A 25,123-nucleotide genomic window follows, 5' to 3' on the forward strand; every position below is an offset into this window, starting at 1 on the left:
TAGCCAGAGAAGGAGGAAGGGGAGACAGAAGACTTGAAAGGCCAATGTGCCTGGACCACAGAGAGTGAGGGGTGATAGACATGAAGGTGAGGCTGGAAAGAGATGCAGGTGTGTTACATTTTACCCAGAAAACTGAGTTCATTTCAGACTGCTGCCTCCCTGTTATTTCCACCTCAGTTCTCCTCCCTGAGCTGGCCCAGAAGGGTACTTACGCCGGATGGCACACCTCTGATTCTCTACCTGGCAAGTGAGATTCTAACTGATAAACTTCTTTTTTTTGAAATTATTGAAATGCAGTCCTCCAAATGATGTGCTAGCCAGTATCCTCCTTCCTTGTCCCCATCCCTGTGCCCCTCATTCAATGTTGAGAGAAATGAGCCAGCCCCCAGTGCAGTTTGTTCCGTTTCCATCAGAGCACCTGGGCAGGAGCAGGAGCCTGGAAGCAGGGGGGCCTCCGCGGGTACTTGGAGCACCTGGAGCTTTGACTGCAATGAGACTTCTCTCCATGCAAGCTTCATAGGGCATCTTGACTGGCCTTGTTTCTAAAAACTGGAACATCCCAGCCTCTACTGAGCTTCTCTGTGCATTAGACAGAGACACCCCCTTGGGGCCAGTGCAGAGTTTGGCCAGAGCAGTCTGGACTGGAGTTCCACACCCCGACTGGGCCCCTTTGTGCAGTCTACCAACTGTACAACTGAACAAGGCGGCCCTGCTTATAAACAGGTCTGTGGGGGCCATCGGGAATGGAATAACTCAGCCTCACTGATGAAGAAACTGAGGCCAAGTTGGCCCCACACTGAATTAGTGCCTGTGTTTTCTGGCGAAGAGTTTAGGCAGATCCAAACACAGCACTCTATGGGAGAGACCCTGGTGCAGGACAGAGTGCAGGGAGCCAGACAGATATACACTAGAATGTTGCTCTTATGAGCCACATGAACTTGGGCTTTCCAAAGGCTTGTCTGGGCATCTCTAAATGGGGATACAAATTCTCATCACAGAGGCCCGCTGTGAGGGTTAAACGAGAGACCGGGTATGAGCCACCTGCCTAAGCAGACACACGACTGACATCGGTTGGCCGTGTGCCTCCAGCGTGAGCAGAGAGAGCGAGGCTGGGAGAGTGAGGAGGCGTGTGTTCAAGTGTGAGGAGCGGGAGGAGGCAGGAGCCCAGAGGCAGTGGAGTTCCTTCTCTTTCTGGTGACTCACAGCCTGGTGACTAGCAAGGCTGGGAGGCAGCGTGTCTTGGTGGGGAGGAAGCCTCCCTAGCTCCATGCAGTCGACATATTGCGGGGAGGTGGAGGGTAGCCTGGTAGGCAAGGCATGGCTCCTGAGAAATCTGTCATAGAGTTTGAGAAATAAAGAAAAACAGGAAATACTCTGGGCAAATATCACAGCAGGACTTCCTGCAGTATGAGGAACTGGGGATGGGTCCCAGTGGGGGGCGAAGGACCAGGGAGGCCAGCAGTGGGCAGGGCCTTCCTGGGCAGATGCTTCTCTGCCAGCCTCGTGTGGAGGAACATCTGGGCTCCACCCAGACCAGGACCTTAACAGGGACAGGGGAAAAGTCAGTGAGGGCACTTTCCTGCCGTACCATCTGGAATTTCGTGTCCTCCGTGGGGCAGCAGCTTGATTTCCCAGTCCCAGGGACCCTGACTCGGGCTTTGGAGAACTGGGTGAGTTTGTCTAGTTACTCATGTGGGTTACACAGGAGGTCAGATATGAGCCTCTTTTTCGTTTACTAAAAATGGATTCATTGAGCACTTATTTTATTCCTGGCACTGGGCTAGATACAGAACACGTACATATAAATAAGATAGGAGGCAAATACTCATTTGGTTTTAATTACTAATGTATGAGCGTGTGTGTGCATGCAGTGTGTGTGTTTGCATGTGTGCTTGCGTGCATGTGTGTTCTGTGTCCATCTTTCCGGATTTATGTAAATAGTTATGTTTACATATGTGTTTTCACGTGTGGACCCATATATGTAAATCTGGGTGTGCATGAATGTAAGTCTATGTGGGTACGTTTAAATGTTTAAGTATTTCTGTGTGTACCTTCTTCTCCAATAACTAAGAACAAAGTATAGGGAGGATTCTCTGGTGGGCCTGAGGTTTATGTTTACAGAAACAGGGAGCTATTGTTGGAAGCATTTTGCTCCAAAGATTCTGGGAGCTGGGAGCTCACTTTGCCTCATATCATACTCACCTCGTGCCAGGTAGAGTGAGGACCCAAAGAGCCAGGTAAACATGAGAGACTGACCACAGGTCAAGGCAAGCTGGAAGCCAGGACCCAGGAAAGCAAGAACAGAGTGAAAGAAGGTGCCAAACCCAGAGGCTAGAACTGTTCAAGAAGTTGGAAGGCTGAGTAAGAGCTGAGGGCTTGGCAGTAATCAGAAGACCCTAGGTGGGCAGGAAAATATCTGATATCCAGGTATTCTGGCAAACTAAGCCATGTTTCCTCCCGCCATCGGAACACAAAGGCTGTTTCAGGCAAAGCCTCATTAAAATTTCCTGCAGGGTGGCAACCAGTGCCTGGCTTGGGAACCAGTAAGAAATGAGAGTCTGAAGGTAACCTGGCTCTTCCGGAGACATGACACACCAATGCCTCCAATGAAGATACAGGCTGTGGGTAGGACGGGGAAGAAGTGGCTGAGAAGACCCAGAGGGGCTCGGACCAGGAACAGGGGATGGATCAGACAGGACACTGAGGTCACCTAAAATATGTGACCTTTGTTTGCCGTTATCCTTAGCATGGTTTGTCACTTAGATGGGCTTCTTTGAAATTTATGCTCAAGTAATACCATTTTTATTACGCAGTTAATCACAAGAGGGAAAGGAAAAAGGGAGTGTGTCTGAATGCTTCTATTTCATTTGCTTAATGGAGCGCTCAGAGTAGGAGAGAGAAAGCTCCCTAATCATTTATTTCAGTAACCGGAGTTATAGTGGAGAGTTCCTGACAGTGACATCCAGCCACTGCGGGCAGGGAGACTGACTCTATCTTGGTGCCTGTGAACGGAACCAGACATGCCTTCAGAGGCGTGCTGTCTGCTGGGAGTACAGATAACAGAGCCGATAGAACAGGGCTGAGGGAAACAACAGAGGTGCACTCTCCAGTCCTATTAGAGCCTGGACGAGAATTCAGCGTTCCTTCCCACAATATTCCAGATTGTTGCTTTCTCAGCCGTGGGAGGGATTTTAGATGCTAATTCCAATCTCTTCTGCCTGTGGCTACATTTCCTTTCCACCCTGGGCTTGTGAACTTGGGTTGGCTTGCACGATTGCTTGGGTCCGTTCTCTACACAGGGCCTGGGGCAAGGAGGGCAGGGTCGCTGGGAGAGGCCCAAGAGCAAAGTGTTTCTTTTCCAGCTACTTGGCTTGATTTCTAGGCTGTGAGTTCACATTTCTTATCCCAATGAGAGATAGTAATGCACTGGTAAGAGCACTGGCTGTAGAGTCGGGCTGAGCAGGGTTCAGACACTGATCCTTGGACAGTGGGTGGGCGAGGCCTCGCACAAGTAGCCAGGAATCTCAGAGGCGGGCACAGTGAGAGGCAACACGGCATGGTGGTAAAGAGGGTGCACTTGAGAGCAGTCACTTGCCATGTGACCTTGAGCAGGTTGTTCTCTTTGTGCCCATCTTTTCATCCATAAAATGGAAATTATCATAGCACCTACTGCGTAGGGTTGTTGTGAGGATGGGTCGGTAGCTTAGAACAGTACATGGCACGCTACGTATCTGATATTATTAAGTTGCCTCCCTCTATAAAATGGACAGTATGGTAGTATGTACATCAGCAAATTGTTAGGAAGATTATGTGAGGCAGTGTTTATAAAATGCTTTTTTTAATTCTTGGCAAACAGTAAGCTCTCGATAAATATAAGCCATTGTTGTTACTCATGAAGTCAGCCTGGACGCCAGGTCAGATCCCAGGCAGCAAGGCGGTCCTTGTGAGACTAGCCATCTCACTATCAGCTCTCCTAATGGGGAGGAGGTCCGGGCAGGCGGAGTCTATTTACATCATGACGGCCGGCCGTTACAGAGAGACACATCTCATCTCCTTGGCTGACTCCAGGCCTGGCTGAGCATCCCCTCTCTTATCGACCCAGGGAGGCGGCAGACGGAGGGGGCTGTTTCCTTCAGGAAAAAAATGCCTGTGCCTCTGAATTGCCTCTGGGTGCGAGACAGAGGAGGAGTGGGCAAGAATGGGCACAGGGCCAGGGGAAGTAGGAGTGGGTGTGTGGGCGGAGCGCAGAGATGGCTGGGCTCCCACCCCTGGAGACAAACACACCCTGTCTGGAGGTTTGCTGGGTGCTGGATCCCTGCCTGGAGCTCGTAAAGGCACAGTGAGTGTGTGCTGGGACCGTCCCTCATCCAGAGCAGAGTCACTGTCAGAAAGGGCCCTGGCAGAGCACTAGACCAGGAGAGGAGCCCCTGTACATCCTGGGGCTGAAAGTCTGGGCTGCCACCTGCCAAGGCGAAGAGATCCTTAACTCTTTCTTCCCAAGATAATGAACACACAGACCTGAGTGAAGGACACAGAGGCCATGTTTTAGCTTTGGGGATGGAGCCCTAAACTCAGGGCTCCTGGCCTGGGAAAAGATGCAGGGGGAACCTTGTCCTCTGCAGCTGGTACCAGCAAGTGTCCCAGCCTCCTCATGACCCAGGATCCATTTGTATCCCACCGTGTCTTGTCTAAGAGCAAAACCAGTGCTTGCTGCTCGGATAGCCAGTCACGTTTCAGTATTGTGCCATCCGATTAGTTAGCAAATGATGATAATAGTGAGCTACCATTTCGCTGACATGTACTGGAACCAGACTGCCCTGGGTGGGTTCTGTGGTGCACTCTGCACTCAGATTGCCTGACTCCACTGCTTATGAACTTTGAAAGCCTCTATTTCTCACCAGCTAAATGGAAGCATGCCATTGTGAGGGATTTCGGTCCTGAGGACCAATGAGTTACACATGGGTGGTAGAAACAGCACTGGGCTGCCTGTAATCCCCTTTTAAGACATAACTAGGGCCCACCTAAGGCGAACAGGTCCAGCAGTCAGCCCCCAGCCGTGAGCCACTTTAGGGTCTGCTCAGCGGCACAGAACAGTTTTGGTTAAGGTCACGACCTTCCTGAAGAATCCCTAGAGGTCTTGGCATAACACATGGGCTTTAGAGGGTGAGAGATAAGCCCTAGGAAGACCCAGGGACCTGCCAAATCCATAAAAGTTTTAAGGGCACAAAGTAAAAGACAAAAGATTGAATCTTGAAACTCCTGCTATAATGATGGAAGCAGAACACCTGGTGAGAATCCTTGGGTTCTCTTGCAATGTGGAATCCTTAGAATCTGGAAGCAACATACTCCAAACCAAGGGCCACTGCTCTGGCCTACATGCCAGGCAACACAAAAGGCTGCCAGCTTCAAGCGACCCAGAGCAGGAAAAGGGCTCTGCAACAGGTGTGGGTCGTGGGGCAAGCAGCCTGCCATGGGGGCCACACGGCCAGGCACACGTGGTGGAGGTGTCAGTGACAGGAAAAGATGCCACATGGGGTTCGTGGCAAGTCTCAGGGCAGAATCACAATTCAGGCCCCTGGGCTTTGGAAGCCAGACCCTGCCATCTGCAGCATATACCTCTTGGTGTGATGTGAGGTCTTCAGAAATGGAATGCCTGACCACGGGATGGCAGGGGCTAGTGTGGCTGCAGCAGACCTCTGTGAGCTTGTCTGTCATGAGGTCGGGCAGGCCCAGCAGCAATCCATGGGAAGAGGGAAGTGGTATGTCAGGGACTGAGGACAAGGAGGGTCAGGGAGCACAAGAAAGCTTCTAAATCGTAACCCAGACTCCCATGGCACCCTCTGCTTACCTCAGAGCTCCTCCCTCAGCTCACACCAGAGGCCCTATGGGGGCATCTCATGAGACTGGCTAAGGAAGAGGGAAAAGCCCGAGCAGGCTAATGCAAGCTTTGTAAGTGTGTATAAGGACCAATGGCCTTAAAAGACATTAGTGCCTTCTGCCTCTGGGAAGGCAGAGTAGACAAACTTTTCCCTATTCTGCCCATCAAATGCAGCCCAAACTTGGCACAATATGTGTAAAACAAACATGAGAAGGCTCTGAAAGGTAGAGAGAAGAAGGCACATAGGTAAGGGCCTTGGGATCTGAGAGAGGCGAGTTCTCTAGGCTCATACGTTCACTTGCATGTGAAGATGTTAGCAAGCTGGAAATAACCAATGAGGATGGCAAAATAGCCCCAATAAAGATCTGCTCCTTCTAGCCAGAGGACCAGGAAAAGAACAGTCTAGCAGGAGAGAACACTTTTAGACAATAACTACTCTACTCCAGCTAAACACCACAGGAGAAACCGTGGTCCCACTCCCCCACCCCCGGCCAGCACAGGCCTAGTGGGGCGCCTGTGCTCTGACTCCCTTGCCAGGGTGGTGCCACGGAAGTCCTATTGGAGAGAGGGGACTTCTGTACCCTCCCCCGCTGCCAAGGGAGATGGAACCCCCCCCCCCCCTCACTCCCTATTACACATGTTTCTGGCTCAGGCAGAGGACTATTTCTGTCTTTCAGTTTCCCAGGACCCCACACATGTGTGTGTGTTGGGGGGAGAAGTATTTTCTGAGTCCCGCATAAGCATCTTTGGCTTTGGGTTGAAAGTGCCATCTGCAAAGCCACTGAAATTTATGCCACAGTATCCATTTATTTTGGCCCCAAACCTAAATCTTGTGTTCTGGGCCTCAGGCACTCTTGTAAATCTCTCTGCTCCAGGTTCATGGTGGGCATGCTTATTTAGCTCAGTTTGAATCCCTCCTCGTCCACTGGCCAGCCATGTGGCTTCAAGTGACTAAGCCTTTTATACCCCCTGTTTGTAAAGCAGCTATGAGAAGGGTACCCATCTTGCGGGGCCTAAGTGAGGTCACAGAGGCACTGGGCCTGTCAGTAAACTCTCAATAAATGTTAACTTTTGCTCTGCTCAGTACCTCTTCCTACCTCTTCTCTTTTTCTCTGGGACCTAGAGTCATGAGGCTCAGGTGTCCGACTCAACTCTTTCACATACTGGATTTGTGGCCTTGGGTAAGTCTCTTAACCTTTCTGATCTTAGTTTTTTCATGAGTTTGAAAGGCACAGACACAGCACCTCAGGAGGCTGTTGTGGGGATGAGAGACTGGCTGTGTGAAAGTGCTTGATCCATGCATTTGCTATGCAAATGACATTCAGGCCACAGCAGAGGACCCAGAAAGTGCCCATTGTCCTCACAACAGCTGGAGTCAGCATCACAGACTGGCTTTATGGCATAATAGCTCACATCTGCCACACACACACCAGTGCATCAAACTCTCATTCTTTCCCCGTCAGCTTCCCCGAGTCGGCTTCCATTTTTTCCTTACAATACTGGTCTGCTTAACACCTCTCACTCCCCAGTCAGCACCCACGTGCATGTGCTCATGGACACACAGGGGTCTGGGGGCCTCCATGAGATGCAGGGACTGAGGGGAAGTTACTGAGGGGAGGAGGTCTGAGAGGTCTTTCTGAGAAGCTGGGATCTCGGTTGGACTTACTCTTTCTCAGTGATCAGGTTTGGTCTGGGGTGTTCCCCACATCATCATAATTTTATACCACAAGGGAACTTTGCATCTTTGGAATCAGTAACTCAACTCTTTTCTAATAGAGAGGAGGGAACAGAGGCTCACAGAAGGGAAGGTTTTTCTGAGATAACACACTTGGGTTTTCCTAGGTCTGGGTGCCTTTCTTAGGCTGGATGGCTCAGAAGCAGATCCTGAGACAAAGATTATCTTGCAAGTGATTTATTATGGAAAGACTCTCAGGAGAAAGTGAAGGAAGTGAGGAGAACAGGACAAGGAAGGCAGAAAAGTCACCAACTGTGTGATTTCAGGCAGAGTTCCTGACAGTGGCTTCAGTCTGGTCCCATGGGACAACTCTGAGGTGTAGATAATGCCTCAAAATTTGTCAGGACTGGAACAAGAGCTAAGTATAAGCCCCCTTATGGGCCATAAGGGTCAGCATGGGGCAGGAGATGGGTGTAGGGGTTGCTGACCTGCCAGGCACTGTCAGCGGTCGGCACCGGTGGGCACACAGCCACAGGGCTAGCCTCAGGGAGAGTCAGGGAGGGCAAAAATAAAGCAAAAATCACAGGAGCTGGGGGAGGGGTGGATGTAAATGGCAGGAAGGATCCCTGGGCATCTGGATAAACACTGACAGTGTCTACCTTAGTATTGATTCTCTTGATGGGTGCTTTCCTTCCTTTCTCCCCATAGATCCTGGGATATAAACAAGCACTCTAAAAATAGTTCCCTCTCATTCATTATTGGTAGATATAGAAATTGATATAACCACTACGGGAGACAGTTTGGCATCATCTCCTAAACTCAAATAGCTTGTGTCCTGTGAACTCCCACCTAGTTATAAACTCTCACTTATGAGCAGTCATGTTCAAGAATGTTCAGAGCACAATATCCCCCAAACAGAAACCAGCCCCATGCCGGTCGACAGCACAGATACGTATATTGCCTAATATCCACACCATGGACCACTATAGGGCAACGAAAATAAACTGTAGCTTTACGCAAATGCACGTATGAATCTCAGATACATGTATAAGATACATGAGCATATAAGAAACTACAACACAAAAGCCCACATGATTTTGTTCATATGAAGTTAAAAACAGCAAACATAAAGTGTAATACTTACAGTTGGATGTGGAGATAGGAAAACCCTAAAACAAAACAAAGGAATGATTACTACAAAAGTCAAGAGAGTGGTGATCTTTCAGAAGTGGGGGTTAGAGGGAGAAGGTACTGGGGTGGGGGGATTCAGATGTCTAGGGGGCTGGGCACACTCTATTTCTTGACCCACAAAGTGGTTACTGCAAAGTTGGCTTTGTGATAAATCATCAGGATGCATGTACCTCTTTTGTACACTTTTCTGAATATGTGGTACACTCCATAACCAAGAAGGTTAAAATACCTAGGAACTACTTTTTAAACTACTTTTTAAATTTCCTTTCTCTTTCTGCTTTTTTTCCCCACTCTGTTATTGTAACAAAATAAATAATAACATCAAATTTTACTTGTAACAGTTTTGTTTTTTTGTGTGTGGGGGTATTTTTTTTTTTTAAGAGAGCAAAGTTGGAGGGGGGCAGAAGGAGAGGGAGAGGGGGAATCTTAAGCAGGTTCCACACCCAGTGTGGAGCCTGACGTGGGGCTCGATCACACAACCCTGAGATCATGACCTGAGCCAAGATCAAGAGTCGGACACCTAGCCAACTGAGCCACCCAGACATCTCCTACTTTGAGCAATTTTTAAGTGTACATTTAATTCAGTGGCATGAAATCCATTCACAATGTTGTACAACCATTACAACTACCCATTTCCAGAACTTTTTCGTCGTCCCAAATAGTAACTCTGTATCCATTAAGCCATAAATCTCATTCCCGCCTTTCTAGACCTAGTAAACTCTACTCTCCTTTCTGTCTCTATGAATTTGCGGATTGTAGGCACCTTGTATAAGTGGAATCATGTGATAGTGGTTCTTTTGTTTCTGAATTATTTCATTCAGCACAATGTCTCCAAGGCTCATCTATGTCATAGCAGGTATCAGACTTTCATTTCTTTTCTGGTTGAATAACACTCCGTCATATGCATATACCACACTTTACCCACTAGGATGGAGACTTGGGCTGTTTCCACCTTTTGGTGATTGTGAATCAAACTGCTCTCGACATGGGAGTGCAAGTATCTGTTGGTCCCCCGCTTTCAAGAGTGGAATGGATGGTTCCACTTCTCCTTGGATCCACTTCTCCTAAGCCAAAGGATTGGGTCTCTCCTCGACACAAAACTTTCTGCATGAATTCCTGCTGAGAGTACTGAGCGTTGGTGGGCTGGGTGAAGAAAGGAAGTGAGAGGTGCTCCTAGTTTTGGTCACTCACGACTGACGCAAGAGGCGATGGAGGCCAGGATCCCTGGGTTCTGTGCCAGTTCTGCTCACCACAACCTAGCATGCCCCCTGCTCCCTGAGTTTAGTGACCCCAATAACTCCTTTATCAACAGGAAGAGAATAAACAAGGACAAGTGGGAGGTGTCCAAGACTTCAGAGAGGCATCTTGGCACCGATTAAAACAGCATAATTACAACAAGGCAAGGTATGAAATGAAAAACACACTGTGGTCCTCCCTGGCTAGATGGGGCTAAGGACAAGAGGACAGGTCAGGAGAGAAGGGAAGGGGCAGGAAGAGAGGGAGAGCGGAAGCTGAAGGAGTGGAGGAAGGGGATGAAGAGAAGATCATGAGGGCGGTAGGGAAGAAAGGCTTTTTTTCCAGAGGGAAGGGCTGGAGCCAGCCCCCTGGGCCGCAGCCTCCGGAGCTGCCACTGGATTCCGGAGGAGAATAACAGTCCGTCACTCTCAGTGACTGGCACTCCGCTTTATGGGACCTGAAAGCAAAGAGGCAGCAACACTGACAGAAACAGGCGTCTTTAAACCAGTGAGACAGAACAGTCCTCGGCCTGACCCTCCTGAAGCACATCCCCACCTAATATATTATTGACAAGGCTGACTTTCATCAAGACATTCTGTCCTACTGTGTAATAAATGTGTATCGCCCACTCTTTATCACCCATTATCTCATTAAAATAATTGTCTTAATTCCATTGTTAAAGTGATTAATAGGGCCAAGTGTTAAAGGAAATTAATACTCCAAAGGAAGAATAACTGTAGCCGAAAACTAACTCCTCTGAATTGGTCTGGTGGTAAAGTTGGGGATTTCGTAGTTAATGAGCCTTAGAGAGTTAAATATAGGAGGGTCCAGGAGAGTCCGCTGAGAGATGGAGAGAAGAGTGGGAAGACAGCACAGCTGGGAGAGATAGAGTCGGTGGTAGTGGGGAGAGCATGGCTTGCACCGCTGTGTCCACTCGCTACGAGCCATCGGGAAAAGGCCATACGTCCTGGCCTCTTGCATCCCCAGTGCTCAGTGTGGTGCCTGCCACTTGCATGGTCCCAGGGACTCAGAGCCCAGCCCAGTCCAGTCCATTGCTCAATATGAACCAATGGAAAGGAGATATAAGGGCTCTTGCTGGGGGCTGGGGACGGGGGCGCTGGTATCCCAGACTGAGGCTGAGCTATTTTAAATAGTCAGAAACACCACTTCTCGGCCTTTTGGCTAAGATCAAATATAAATAGAGTCAGCCAGGAACAGGCTGCTGTCACTCTCCCTCCCCTCTGAACAGGATGAGAGGATCAGCATCCCATTCCTTCCTTTCTGTGTCCAGACACACTCGTTCCACCCTGAGTCCCTGCAGTCTTCAGTGCTCCTGCCCCACCAACCAGGCAGCTGGATCTCCAGGGCAGAAGTGGGAGCAGGTGCCTAGGGGGCTGGAGAGGGAGAACTGTGTTTCCCTTTGACAATTTCCTCACTTGTTCATTCAATCATTCATCTCGTGTTGATGAAGCTGCTGTGATATAGCAGGTTCTACTTTAAAAGCTGGGCATATAAAGATAGAGAGGCTTGGCCCTCTGCTCAAAAAGTTTCCAGTCTGTTGGAGACATAAGCAAACAGATAATTAACCAGAGAAGCATTGCTTGTTTAATGCTCCCTACCATATTTTTACAGAGTAGCACTGCGGTACTCGGCTGTTAAATACATATTTTATATTATGAAAGTTCTCATAGGCTCTCAAATAATGAAAACTTCTCAAGACCTTTCTGTGCGTCTTGGCTGATCACTGCAAACACCCTCAGCTAATGAGCTGCCATGTGTGCTGTGTACTTGGTTTTTATGTTCTTCCAGCCTGTTATTTTGTGTCCCTGAAAACAACAGTCATACTTAATGGCAAACCAAAGGTGTCCATTGATGGCGATGGCCGTGGTGCTGCAGTGATGTTACAATGCAAGCTCTCCTGTCATTCAGGGTATGTTCCAGGAAGTGGGGGAGGAAGCACAGAGTAAAAAGAAGGCAATTAGGGAGCATAGAAGGCCTTTGACATTATTAAAGACATCATAAATGTTGCTGCAGCCTGGGAGCAGTGGCCAACGATCATATGCAAAGAAGTTGAACGAAGCTCTGGTCCAAGACAGAGGACATGAGGAGAATGGAAGAGCGCCATGTCCCTGGACACCCTCTCCGCAGAGAGAATGCCAGGAGGGCCCTTGTAATGCCGCTGCCTCAGGCAGCACGAGGCACTGAGGATGGGACCTGGTCACAGTCTGCTATGCGGGTCTGAGGTAGGCACAGGTCTTCGGAAGCCTGGAAGTTCAATGTCCACTCATTTCTGACACTCTTAGACTTTTGTATAACTAATCGCATAGGTTACTAACAAATAAAATCGGCAGAGCAATATCAATAATATGGAGTATTCCATTAAGGTTTGTTTTTATTTAAACATTCTCTTTGAAATACAGGTATAGAGGTAATCAAACATATGAGAATCAAAGTGGAAAAAAAAATCCTGTGTTTGATATGTTGAAATTCTATCAATGTCAGTTCAGGAATAAATCTATATTCATTACTGAAAGATTAAAATGGTGCAACAATTTATGCTCATTTTGAAAGCTGTTGATTTTCGTGTGCAAAAACATTATTCAGAACTTTCAACAGTAAAAAGGAGATAGAAAGTGTGTTGGCTAGATAACTTTGGGAGTAATTTTATATCTTTTCTGAACATAGGAATATTTGTAAAAATTTAAATAATAATACAAGCTGAAGATAGAGATTAGATTATATCATAATTCTTCTCTTTTGCAGAATTGTTTGGTGTATTAGCATTCATAACACTAAACAAAATAACCATTAAAATCTGAATTTACTGTTCCATTTGTAAATGCCACTTTAGATCACGAGTCTTTCCTATTTGCAAATTCTTCCCATTTTAGAGGTTGAATTCAGAGTAGTATGTCATTCTCAGGATTCTGTGAAGAGAAAAACCTCAAAAATCATGTGCAACAATATCTGTGATAAACCTTCCTCTGTCAAGATATAATAAAAACATGCAGAGGAAAGAAAAAAAAGTACTGGGAACAACCAAGGCACATCCAAAATATCCCAGTCTCCTACTGATCGCTACTGGAAATGAGCATCCATCAGAGTTCCCGTGCCTACACCGGGATCATACAGCTGATCGTTGTGAACTATGTGACACCAAACTTCTGAAATTTAACCACTAACAATTTTAATTAAACAATTGTAATAATAATGAGTTGGTATACTATTTCAGATTTATTCCTGAATTCTGGAAGGTCACTTTTACAATGGTGAAATGCGGCTTTGGCCCCATATTGATTTTCACATTTGGTGTTTGGCCAAAATATGAGCATAGTGTCCATCTACCCAGTGTGATGGATGCTCCAACAGACATGATGATAACATGAGGTCATGACTGAGTGTCTGGATGAATTAGGGAAGGCTTCATTGAATGTCCTTTGAATGGTACCACTTTGGTTATTTTGTCCATGTGTTCTTCCCTTTTGTCCTAAACCAACAGGATGAAGTAGATATTTCCTCTTCTTCACAAAGGAGCAGACAAAGACTCAAAGAGGGGAAGTGACTGTTCTCCTTGAGTTGCCTTGAGAGCGACTCCAGAAGAACCTCCCAGCCTCATGAGAAGTGGTCCCCAAATGCCCATGTCGTTGTGCCCCCACTCTCCTGCTGCCTCAGGTGAGGTGAGGGCCTGCCCTGGGGCTGCCCTGATTCTTTCGAGGTCCAGTGTCTGTGGCCTTATTCCTAACCAGGGACCTTATTCCTACATGTGGTCTTACTTCTTACCTGTTGCCTTATTTCTAATATCACTCAAGAGCTATTTTTCCCAAGGGTGCCATTTTCATATGCCAGACAGGCCTGGACAGAGGTGCCTCGGGCACCAAACAGAACCCCTGGCTTCCTTTGTGGCCCAGCAGGTCATCCTGTAAAGCCCTCCTCTAATGGCCTGATTCTCTTCAGATGCTTTTCTTTTCTCTTTGGTTTCCCTTTCTTCTCTTTCGTCTTGTCTGGGGAAGGCCCGCTGCCTGGCATGGCTATTGTGCTTGGAAATGAGCCTCCTGGGCTGGTGAATAACTTGCATTTTATTCCTCCCTGTCACTTCTGGTTGGGGGAGCACCAGGAGATGAAAGCTGAGACTTCAAAAGCGCTTCTTTTGACCTAGGGCAGCATTTCTCATTTCCAAGCCCGAGGACTGCACTAAGCCCACGCGTCCGTGGCACTGGCAGGAGCTGAGCCTCAGCCAAACCTGGGGGTCTTCTGGGCCTCCTGGGCTGGGCATCTGGATGTCACTGTCTTCAGTAAGTTGGCAAAGGGGGCAGGGCTCACTTCTCCGCACAGCATCGCTGACAGCAGGTGGCTCCTCAAGGGAGAAGCAGGTCCCTGTGTGAGTGACTGAAGGCTGGATTTGGAATATAATATCAAACTGCATGCAGCCACATTCCCCTGTGGAAAGTCTCACTTCTCGTCTCCCCTGCTCTACCCAGTCCTTACTGCCAGGCTCCTAGTTGAGCAATCTTTCTTGTTAAGACTCATAATGTATCTCTTCATTCTCAAATGGGCATGGATTGAGGTGGGAGATGGGAGAAATCAGTCACTGATCTAGCATAGACCCTGGGCTCTGAAAGGCAAGCAGTTGTCCACCATCCCTGTCAATCAGTGACAAGATGATGGAGGGGCTGAGGGAACTGGGGGGACTCCAAGGAGCAAGCTGGCTTCTAAAATGGGCAACGCTCCCACGAAACTGCCAATCCCAATCTGGCAAAGCTACTAGAGTCTCTCCCTTCAGGTTGGCTTCCACCCCACTTAGGAACACCCCACGCATGATGAAATCCTTGATGTCCCTTCTAAGTATTTCCAGAATGTTGGGTGCAGAGGTGCACAGTTTAAGTGGTGTCAGAGAATTTGGGGATCAAATTCTGGCCCTGCCACATACAATATGCAATATGGAGGCTCTCTGTCAGTCTCCACGTCTGTAAAATAGAAAGAACAGCACCTGCTTCAGATGTTGAGAAGGCTGAGGGCAATCAGTGTAAACACTCACTCCAATAGCTAGTACTTGTTGATGATCAATAAATGGTTATCTTTATTGCTCCCTGGCTGCACACACTTAAAAGGGGTGTCCGCTTATGGAAGGGGCACAGATTTTGTAAACAGAGGGACTAAGCCCAAGTTCCACTTCAGCTTCTTGGTTAATTGTATGATCCTGGGCAATTTTCTTACTATAAGAATAAGCACCAGCTCCAAGAGCTACCATTCACCAAGTGCTTGTTATGCACCAGGTGCTTAGTATATGGTCCCATCCCATTATTTCTTATAGGGGTTAAGTCACCTGTGCAAGGATTTGCTGCTAGAAGCAGAAGTGAGATCTGAAGTCAGGTTCATGAACTTAGTCCATGCTTGTAACCAGTGCACCTTCTCATCAGACTGGCTCCCCTAACTTCTCTGAGCCCCGATTTCCTCCTATGCAAAATAGGAGTGATAATGTCTGCCTCCTGGGTTTAGGATGAGGATGGGAGAAGGTAGCACATGTAAGACTCCTCCAAAACAGGAATCTTTATACTATGCAATGATTTCAGGAGGCAACATTTAATATGAATTCCAAGTTGCAGCCACAGACTCTGGGGGTGGTAAGAGATTTTTACAGGTCATCTGACTCGAGCCCCCCTCAACCCTGATTATCAGAAGTGAGGCAGCTAGTGGCCTGGCACCAACTGGCTGATTTCTGAGGGCTGCAAGGACACAGTGTTCCAGATGATGATCAAGATGTCCAACTAGGACTTGAAGATTATATTAGGAAAATTTATGGAGCTGAACATCATGTCAAGTCCCACGGCTTCCGGTTTTCATATTCTGTGCAATTCATTCTGGTTAGGGACAGCACATGTTGCATCAGCAGAGTTCTAGGAGTCTTGTGCCATTTGGAGACATGCTCCCTGCCTGTCCTCACGACCCAATGACTGTGGAGCTAATGTCTCCTGGGCCATCCCCTCAGCTCCCCTCTACCCAAGAGCTTTCTCTGGGCTGGGACCACGGCTTCTGTTTTGCATATGGGAAAAGAGGCACCTTGGAGAGGAGACCTGAGAGGGTGTCATACTTTCTTATTGATGGAGCAAAAGATTGGGGTCCCTTCCTGTCTCTCCTATCCTCAACCTTCTGCTCCCTCAAAAATAGGCAGGAAAGGTCCTTTCCTCAATGCTGGCCCTGGCCTCCCCTTTAATATCCCTGGGGAAGGTTGGACACTTGTCCAGCCCCAGTCCCCGGAAGTTTAGAGGCCTCTGCAGAAGATGTGTGAGACCTGAGAGCTGTCATACGTCACTTCACGTGATAAATCCGCAGAGATGGAAAGAAAAATACCCTGAATACTGATGGCAGTGCAGCTGCGAGAAGAAAAGTTTCCAGAATTGCAATGAGCAGCCTTGTGCTGAAGTTTTATGTCATTTGCTTTCAATTCCATTTACAGTTATTTCTTGTTTCTATATCATGTTTTATTGAAATCCATTTTTTTACTTTAATGCTTTAGGCTCAGTCATGGATCTTGTCTCCCCCCTATCTTTTGCCTCCTGAGCACGTGAAGGTTCACATTATGCAAACACCACAGAAAAGGGTTTTGAAGCATCATGGGTTTTTGTCCCTTTTTGTATTTCTCAGATTGAATGTTTTCCTGGAAGCAGGCTGGGGACACAGCCATGCAATTGGGTGTAGTTCAGAAGCTGCAGGAGGGCTGGCTTGCCCAGGGTGGGGTTTAGCCCCCTCGCCTTTGTAACTGGAATTCAGTACCATGCTCACAGGGGTTCCATCCTCATGACCAACTGACTGAGGACAGAACTAGAGAGTGCCCTACTTTGGACTGCAGACTCTTCAGGCAGAAAGAGTAAAGAAACAAAAGTACAGTCTTTGAGGCTCTGAGGCAAGCCAGAGCATTTCTGGAAAAGAAGCTGAAACAGGGATCAGAGTCTTCTCCATTCTTGCTGCCCCCACCCTTGGCCCTCATGGCCTCCTACTGGAGAGGATGCCGGAGCCTCCCCCTGGGCTGCCCGCCTCCATCAGTTCTTCCAGCAGAGGAGGACATTCTTGAATGCCACCGTCATTGAGCATCTCCCAGGTATAAGCCCCTGGGTCTCCGCCACACCTGACATCCTTGGTATGGATCCCAAGACCTGCTAATGGCCTCCGGGCCCCTCTTGTCCATGCCAGGTTCACTTCCAACTCCACTCAGTTGGCGAGTTGTTGTCTCGATGGGGAAAGGCTTTCCATTCTGTTCTGCCTTTCTAGGAAGCTGGCCTGGCCTACTCTGGCTGCTGGTGCCCTTTTTAAACTGTGGCTATTCAGACACGGTCCTGTGTCTCCTGTTGATATGAACTGTGTCCTGAGTGTCTTGTCTCATTTGCAGAGGGGGTTGTAAATAAAATCGGACTATGCATCCATTTTATACAATTTGGTCTGCATAATCTTAGGCAGCTCAGTCACTCTGTGCCTTCCCTTTCCTCACCCATAAACTGGAGATCATAATAGTACCTAACTCAGAGGAGTACTGGGAAAATTAAATGAAGTAATATACGTAGAGTACTTAGAACAGTATTCAGCACATAGTAAATACCATATTCATGTAAGTTTTTATTATTATTTCCAAATAACAGAAATAAACCCAAGACAGCTTAGCTTTTTAAACAATGGTTTAGAATTATAAGGAAAGTTACATACATCTCTTGTAGGACAGGGCAGATATGTATCTGGGTCTTGGGTGGGCGCTGGTGCCAGATGGGAGATGGTTATCCCTGGTCATCCTGTGAGATTCATCCTTCTCTGCTTCTTGATCCTCCAGCAGGAAACATGGCCGCTTGTCACTACTCAGTCATTTGTCCAGCCATCTGGTGAATGTGAGCTGTCCTTTCTAATTTGTGGAGAAAGCCTCTGAGAGGTCCAGTTTGGATCAGGGGCTCAATCTTCACCCAATCAGCTCTATCCAAGAGGGCACTACGGGCCATGTCATATAAAATGGCTGCGCGGCTTATAGTTGAGTGTGTGTGTGTGCGCACGCACACGCACGTGTGAGGGGTGGTCATGAGCCCCTCGGTCACTTCAAATTGTATCCTCCACAGTGCAGGGGACCATTTATACCTCCCTGGCCTCAGTTTGCTGTAGCACAGAGTACTTTACACATAACCGGTACTGAGTACAGATTAACCAAAGTCTAAACGTAGACGCAAAGTGCAAGGATTATAGCTCACTTGGTTTGCTCGTCAGACTTTGGAAAGAGTTAGAGTTAGACAGATTTCCAGAGCTCCCTTGGGCTTGAAATGACTCTCATTGCTGCTGCTTCTTGCCCGCCCCCTCTCCTGCCGTGTGCCAAGATACTGGTCAGCAGAAAGAGCATTAATGAGGAAAGAGCAGAATCAGAACTTTGGAAATGTGCGGTTACCAACACTCTCTTTGTGCTGAGAGCCAACAGAGGCTAGCACCGCCCACTCAGCTGGGCTTGACCTCCCTTTGCTCACAATGAATGGTCTATCAGGCCACAGGCCCTGGAAACTTTCCTTCAGGCATTGACCGGGTGAGAATCAGCCTGGGGGGTCTGAGCAATGTGGCAACAGGAGTGAATGGGAGGACGCCTAAGCTTGGGTCACTTGTAGGAGTGAAGTCAGACTCGAGGGAAAAGTAAAGATGGGTCACTTAGTATGAAGAGTATCTCCTTCATCCCTAACCCCAAACCTCTTAACTTTTCACACCCTGCTCATCCTCATCAGCAGAGAAAATGTACAACAGCTGCCTGCTCCCACCCCATTTGTCCTCCCTCTGTAGGGTGATGGTGGTTCCCAAACTTGGTTGCACATGAGAATCATCTGGGGGGCTCTTAAAGATCCCAATTCCCAGGCAGTGCCCTGGCCCAGTGAAATCAGATTCTCTGGGAGTGGGATTTGGCATCCTTCAGTATTTTTAAAGCTCCCAGGTGGTTCTAACATGCAGCCAAGTTTGAAAACCACTATGCTGTGAATTCATTTCTTCACATGATTTTAGTACTCAGATGACACGAAAACATGTATCATCAGCCTAGGTGCTCACCCTCTGTCTCATTGTTTCACTGTATTCTCTCTTGTAAAACTGATTTACAAGTTCTAAACTTTTGTTTCTTCTTTGCCATCGTTCTGAGCTCTTGCATCCCTTCTCCCCAAACCTTGGTTAATTCACTCACCCCCTCCTCAGCACCTTTCTGATATGCAGATATTTCACTTGTGCTGCATTCACTGTGCTTATGTTACTTTACAAAAATATCATTTCTTATCACTTTTTTGAGAATAGGAGGGACCATGTGTTCTATTTTTGGTGTATTTTCATATCATCCTAGGGTACCTTATAAAATGCTGACAACCAGTAAATGTGGTTGCCCAGAGATGGAGGAAAGAACTAGCCAAGGGTGTTTTAGGCAGAGCCAGTGAGGGCCTCCAAAGGCTGGAGGGTCTCTTCCAGACAGAACTCTCAGTCTAGGAAGGAAAAGAAAGGTGACTCTTCTGTTTAACAAGGGTCCCTTGCTTATATCTGAGAGTGGTAAGGATTAAAGGAACTCTGGGGACGTGTTCTGGGAATGTCTGTGGATGCTAGTTACAAATGGGGGGTGGTGCTCAATAGTAAGAGCTACCACTCATGGAGCACTCCACTTTGTGTTTGGTGCTTTATACACAATCGTTCACAGTAAGATTATTATTTGAAAGTTTCTGAACCTTAGGCTATTTTTCCAAGGTAAATGGCAGAGCTCTAAAGGCCTATGCACTTTCCAGTAAGCCAGATATGTTCCAAAAAAGACTTCAGGTAGAAAGAAGAGAGACAGGCATCTCTGTCTTCACTCCCAACCAATTTTCTTCCTCATATTTGATGCCAGTGGCCTATACTACGGTTTGCCCATTGCCCCAGGGTTGTGGGCATCACTATGGGTTTTTTTTTTTTTTTAAGATTTTATTTATTTATTTGATAGACAGAAACCACAAGTAGGCAGAGAAGCAGGCAGAGAGAGAGGAGGAAGCAGGCTCCCTGCTGAGCAGAGAGCCCGATGCGGGACTCGATCCCAGGACCCTGGGATCATGACCTGAGCCGAAAGCAGAGGCTTTAACCCACTGAGCCACCCAGGTTCCCCATCACTATGGTTTTAATGCCACATTCTTCAGTAGCTTTGGGGAAACAGAAGTCAAAGATAAAATCTATCTTTATGTGCATATGATCATCACAGTCATTCTCTAATGAGGACTAATGAGGTTGCAAGTAACAGAAACCAACTCAAGCTAGCTTAAGGAAAACAAGGGAAATGTTAGGCTGTAGAGTTGCCTTGTGGCAGCCAGAGAAAGGAACATAGCTTCGGCCCAGAAAGGCACTCTCTTCCACCTCTGTGTCTCTCTGCGTGTCTCTCCAAGTCTCCTCTTGGACCTGCACACCTGCTTCCTACAGTCCCCATAAATACTGTACAACATGGCTGCCCACAATCCTTGAGTTTGCTTGCTGTGGTCCTGGCCACCTGGGAAGCTTAATTTCTCTCTTGGTCCCATTTCTTTTTGTAGAGAAGAGCCTGCAACTGGCCCATATTAGGTCACATGCCTCTTGATGGCATCCTTCTCCTATCATTTTTGTCAGTGCTGCTCTAGAGTGCGACATGCCCACGCCTCTGGACAGTAATCAAATAATCCAAGAAAGGAGAGGTGATTGTGAACTGTAAGGGATTAGCATAGCAAAACGACATTTTATTGATGCACACACTAGGTTAGGGGGGTTACGTTTTTCTCGAATTCTCTTGAATGATCATTCAAGGTAGGTATTGTTATTCTCATTTTTCAGAGAAGGAAATGGAGGAGATTTGAGATTAGCAGGCCCTGGAACTGCTCCTGGTAAATTCAAGCACTTCTAGAATCTTCTTTTTCTGGAGATACAGCTGGGCTTTAAGTCAGGTATGCTTATTCTTCAGTACTTGCTCCTCCCAGTGGGGATACTTGAGTGTGTGTGTGTGTGCATGCATGTTTCTGCGGGTCTGCATGTACTTACTTTTTCCATGGCTGCGTGTGTCCTGAGATTCTGAGAATGCTCATTTTTCAGCAGGGAGGGAATGTTCAGTTGGACCCTGCCAGCCTGAGGCAGCCCAGAGCGAGAGGCCTGGCAAGAGTGGACAGACATGCTCTTTATCCACCAGGAATGCAGTGACCTCACTATGGCTTTCCTCTGCTGGCTTGGGTTTGTGTGAAGAAGAGAGAGAGATTCGGGTTGGGGCTCAGTGGTGCCTGTTCACGTACCCTCAGTTCCCCTTTCTTTTCTTCATGGGCCACTGTGGACAGAAGCCAGGAGCTCTGTTTTCACTGCAATGAGGCTAAAATGGAGACAGGGCTGGAGCTGAAGTTCCGGCAGACAGCGGAGCAGGAACCTTGGAGTAGAAAGACGACAGGTTCAGAAATGAGGCAGCCTGGTTTCCAGCTGGCTTTTTCTAGCAGGCTGTGAGAGCCTATTCAGATCATGTCACCACTTGAGATTTCAGTGTCCCTCCTCAGTGAGGTGCAGGGCCAGAGGATCTTTAGTGAGGCACCTGGGGAAGTCAACCCTCTGATCTAGGACTACTCGTGCCCTTTCTCCACGTTCTTCAAGGAAAAGCATGGCTTGGGCTGGAAGCAGTGAAGCCGATGGGCACAGCTGTCTTCTTCAGGCATGTTGCAGAACACAGGTATGAAGAATGACATCCCGAGTATGGCTTGAGGCTAAAGTTGGAGGGGTCTAGGGAGGCCGTGGATGAGATCAATTTTTTTGACAAAGGAGAACTGGGAAGTCACAGACTGACTGTGATACTAATGTTCATCTTTGGATCTCAGCTTCCTCAGCCGTAAAAGGAAACTGAGCAGCTCGATGGTTTCCAAGGATTCTCTCAGCTCTGATGTGCTAGAGATGACTCAAGCAGCCTGAGGACTCCCATCCTTTAGAAATCCTTCCCCCACTACTTCTGTATCTTTGCTTTGAAAGTACCTGCTTTCTAGACCATAATGGTCCAGTTGTTATAGCAAGGGAGAGTATACTTGTGTTTTGTATGTGTGGAGGGTGGGGAGTGGCAGAGGAGAGAGAGAGTACGAGAGGATGGATGGATGGTGGGAGGAAGACATGAGAATGAGTTTTCAGGGCCTCCAGGAATCTGTCATGCTTTCATTGGCTCTCATAAACCAAAGCCATCAACCCTTCCACAGAAAACACAAGTCAGGGTAATAAACCAGAAATAATGGTCTGAATTGTTTAAATCCTTCATATTTCAGGCCACAATCACCCCATTTGACCCCAGTGTTCGACACAGATGATGGCATAGGGACCCAGCAGCTGGTGCCTGCTAAGTCTCCATGCTGGCTGGGGACACCCAGCCTTGGGGGCGCGGGCTGACAGGGACTCCTCTCCTAGTGTTGTTCCGGCACTGCCAGCTGCTCCTCATCTCAGTTCTACTTTGTGCTGGGAATTTAAAAAGTGCCAGAACTTTTGACACAGAACGAAAGGTAAATTGCATTTGCCATAAATGTGCGAGGCATGTTTCTAAGGGGCGGCCCCTTCTCATGGGAGTAGTTACTGCCTGGGCACTACCCTGCAAGTGGGATAAAAATCTGGTTTATTTCGCTGGGGGATCCTTTTCTTCATAATTTGTAAAAGATACTTTATTAGGACACCCAAAGGGATTAGTTGAGAAGAACTGAACATTACTTTTGAATATAAACTATACACAGATATGAGCTTTAATACAGCCAATTACAGAGAATATTCAGATAGAATGGCTCTGGAGGACGGGTGTTAATGACTGATTTTTCTTTCTAAGGTTGGGGGGCAAGGAGAAGAAGAGGCAGAGATGGCCCCTGGCCTGACCTACAGCCTCCTCCCCTTCCTGTAATTCGGAGTCTGGTGGCTATCATATTCTCTGTCCCTCAGTGTGGCATCCACTAGGAAGTCCTCTTTGGGGCATTAGGGATCATGGCAGAGTGTGGGGATTTCTCAGTGTCTGTCTGCAGCTGCTCAATATTGAATACATATAAGATAACTGCTCTGGCCAAATAGAATCTATCAATCATATTACTTTTACTTTCACCTTCAATTTCCATTCCTAATTGTTAGTACACAGACCTCTATACCACAGGCTTCTAAAACAGAGAATGCCTAATGTAAAGGCCTCTTATTTATTTATTTATTTATTTATTTATTTATTTATTTGCTTAGAATGTCCTCTTTGGTGGTAGGAGGGCTTTTAGGGTCTCGCTAAGGGTTGGTTTGGGCTCTGGCTACCTTCTGACTTAAATGATGTCCATGAAAGACATCCCATGATATCCAAAAAGGCAGTTCCTCTATGTTTTCTCCGTTTCCCCTTGAATCAGTTCCACCATCTCTCCCCACCGCCATCCCCTCTGCACTGCCCCCACACCAGGGGCAGTGATTGAATTAAAAAGCTGCCCCTTATAGCAAATTCCACTTCACCAACACTTTATTTGTTCTTCATTTCAATTGTGGGAAGGGACTTACTGTGAGATGCTGTGGGGCCCTACCTCACTTATTTACAAAGCTAACTGTTGGGGTGAGACTAACTATAAACAGCAAATTTTAAATTGTCTTAGGTTTGGGGAGACAGTTACATGGGTTACGGTTGCTTATTTCTGACTCTTCCCAGCATCCTAGACCTCCCAGATCAAAGATGCCTGGAGGGAGGAGGCATCGTGGCTCTGGCTAAGTTTACACAAGGCAAGGAGAGCTCTTGGCTGTTGTTATAATTATCCCCACATCACCCACCTGCACTGGCCCCTGGCTTTCTCCACCAGACACTAAAGCACTGTGGCATCAGAGAGGACTCTCATGGCAGAGCTTCATGACGTTGTAGCTGTGACCAGCAGCTCCCTAATCAGTTATGCCTCTTCTAGGAGCTTAACTGATCAGTAATTCTGTTTGAAAGCTAGCAGGTCACTTTAGCAAATTGACCCTTTCTCCCCATTGGTATTTCAATTTTATTCTTGCTTTGTTATGGATGAGGATGTCCCATGGATGAAGGATGCGGTGTGGGTTTGGAGAATGCTAACATGGCAGTGGTTGAGAACATGAGCGCGAGGGGACACAACAGTGGGGAAAACACCTGGGAGATTTCTTGGGGACAAGAGACATAAAAGCCAGACAAGAAAGGAGAAAGAAAGAGAGGTGAGAAGTCACATTAGGGAAAAAAAAAAAATTACAGAAAAGTATTGATTCAGCCAAGGGTAAAAACCTCATTGAGCCATTGACAGTGTCTGGTACTTAGAAAGGAGGTTTTGTTCTGACCACTCCTGGTTGTGGATAAAAGGAGATTCTAGTCACTCTGGAGGGTCTGCAACTGGGGCTTGTGGAAATAACTTTGCTTTTTGAGGATGAATGTGGGGTCTGCTTATTGAGAAATCACCTGACAGTGGGCCCGGGATACCTTGGGGGAGGGGAGGACGCTGGATGAATTAAAAGCAGTTGCATGTCCAGTGAATACGATGAATAAAGCTAGATTTTGAATCTCTGATATATACTTAAAATTACCTTATCAATATACATCATGGGAATCCTCATTGTAGTAAAGTTGTTTCAAGTCAGCTTGTAGGTTCCCTCTTCCAGGAAGCTTTCCCTCATTTCTTTCCCACATCTTACTCTTTTTTAAAATCTTCTCTTTATTTCTGTGACTAGGGTGGCTAGATGTCCCAGTTAGTCCAGAATGGTCCTGGTTTGTATATGCTGTACTCACATAATCATTAATAGCACATTCTCTTAAGTATCTTGGACAATAAATTGTATGGGTCACCCTCTCCATATAACACTCTGAACTTCTCCACATCATAGCCCTAAGTTGATCTGGGTAATATCTGATTTATCTAAATCCTTCATTAGACTGCGAGGTCTCTGAGGGCAGATACCTTTTATGTCTTGCTCACTGTTGGATCTTCAATATACAGTAGAGCTGGTCGCACTGTTGATGCCCAAAAATGTTCATTAGGTAGGTGGATAAATGCTCATAATCCAATTCAGATCCCCAGGGGTTGCCTATCTGGAAACGCTTCATGGACTGTTTTGAGCAAGACAGAAGTCACACAGAATAAAAGAACTATCCCCATTCCTACTGTTAGGTAAACTGGTTTATTGCCATTGACAGAATCCAGTCC

The sequence above is a fragment of the Martes martes genome (assembly GCF_963455335.1).
Source record: "Martes martes genome assembly, chromosome: 10".
Lineage (NCBI taxonomy): Eukaryota > Metazoa > Chordata > Mammalia > Carnivora > Mustelidae > Martes > Martes martes.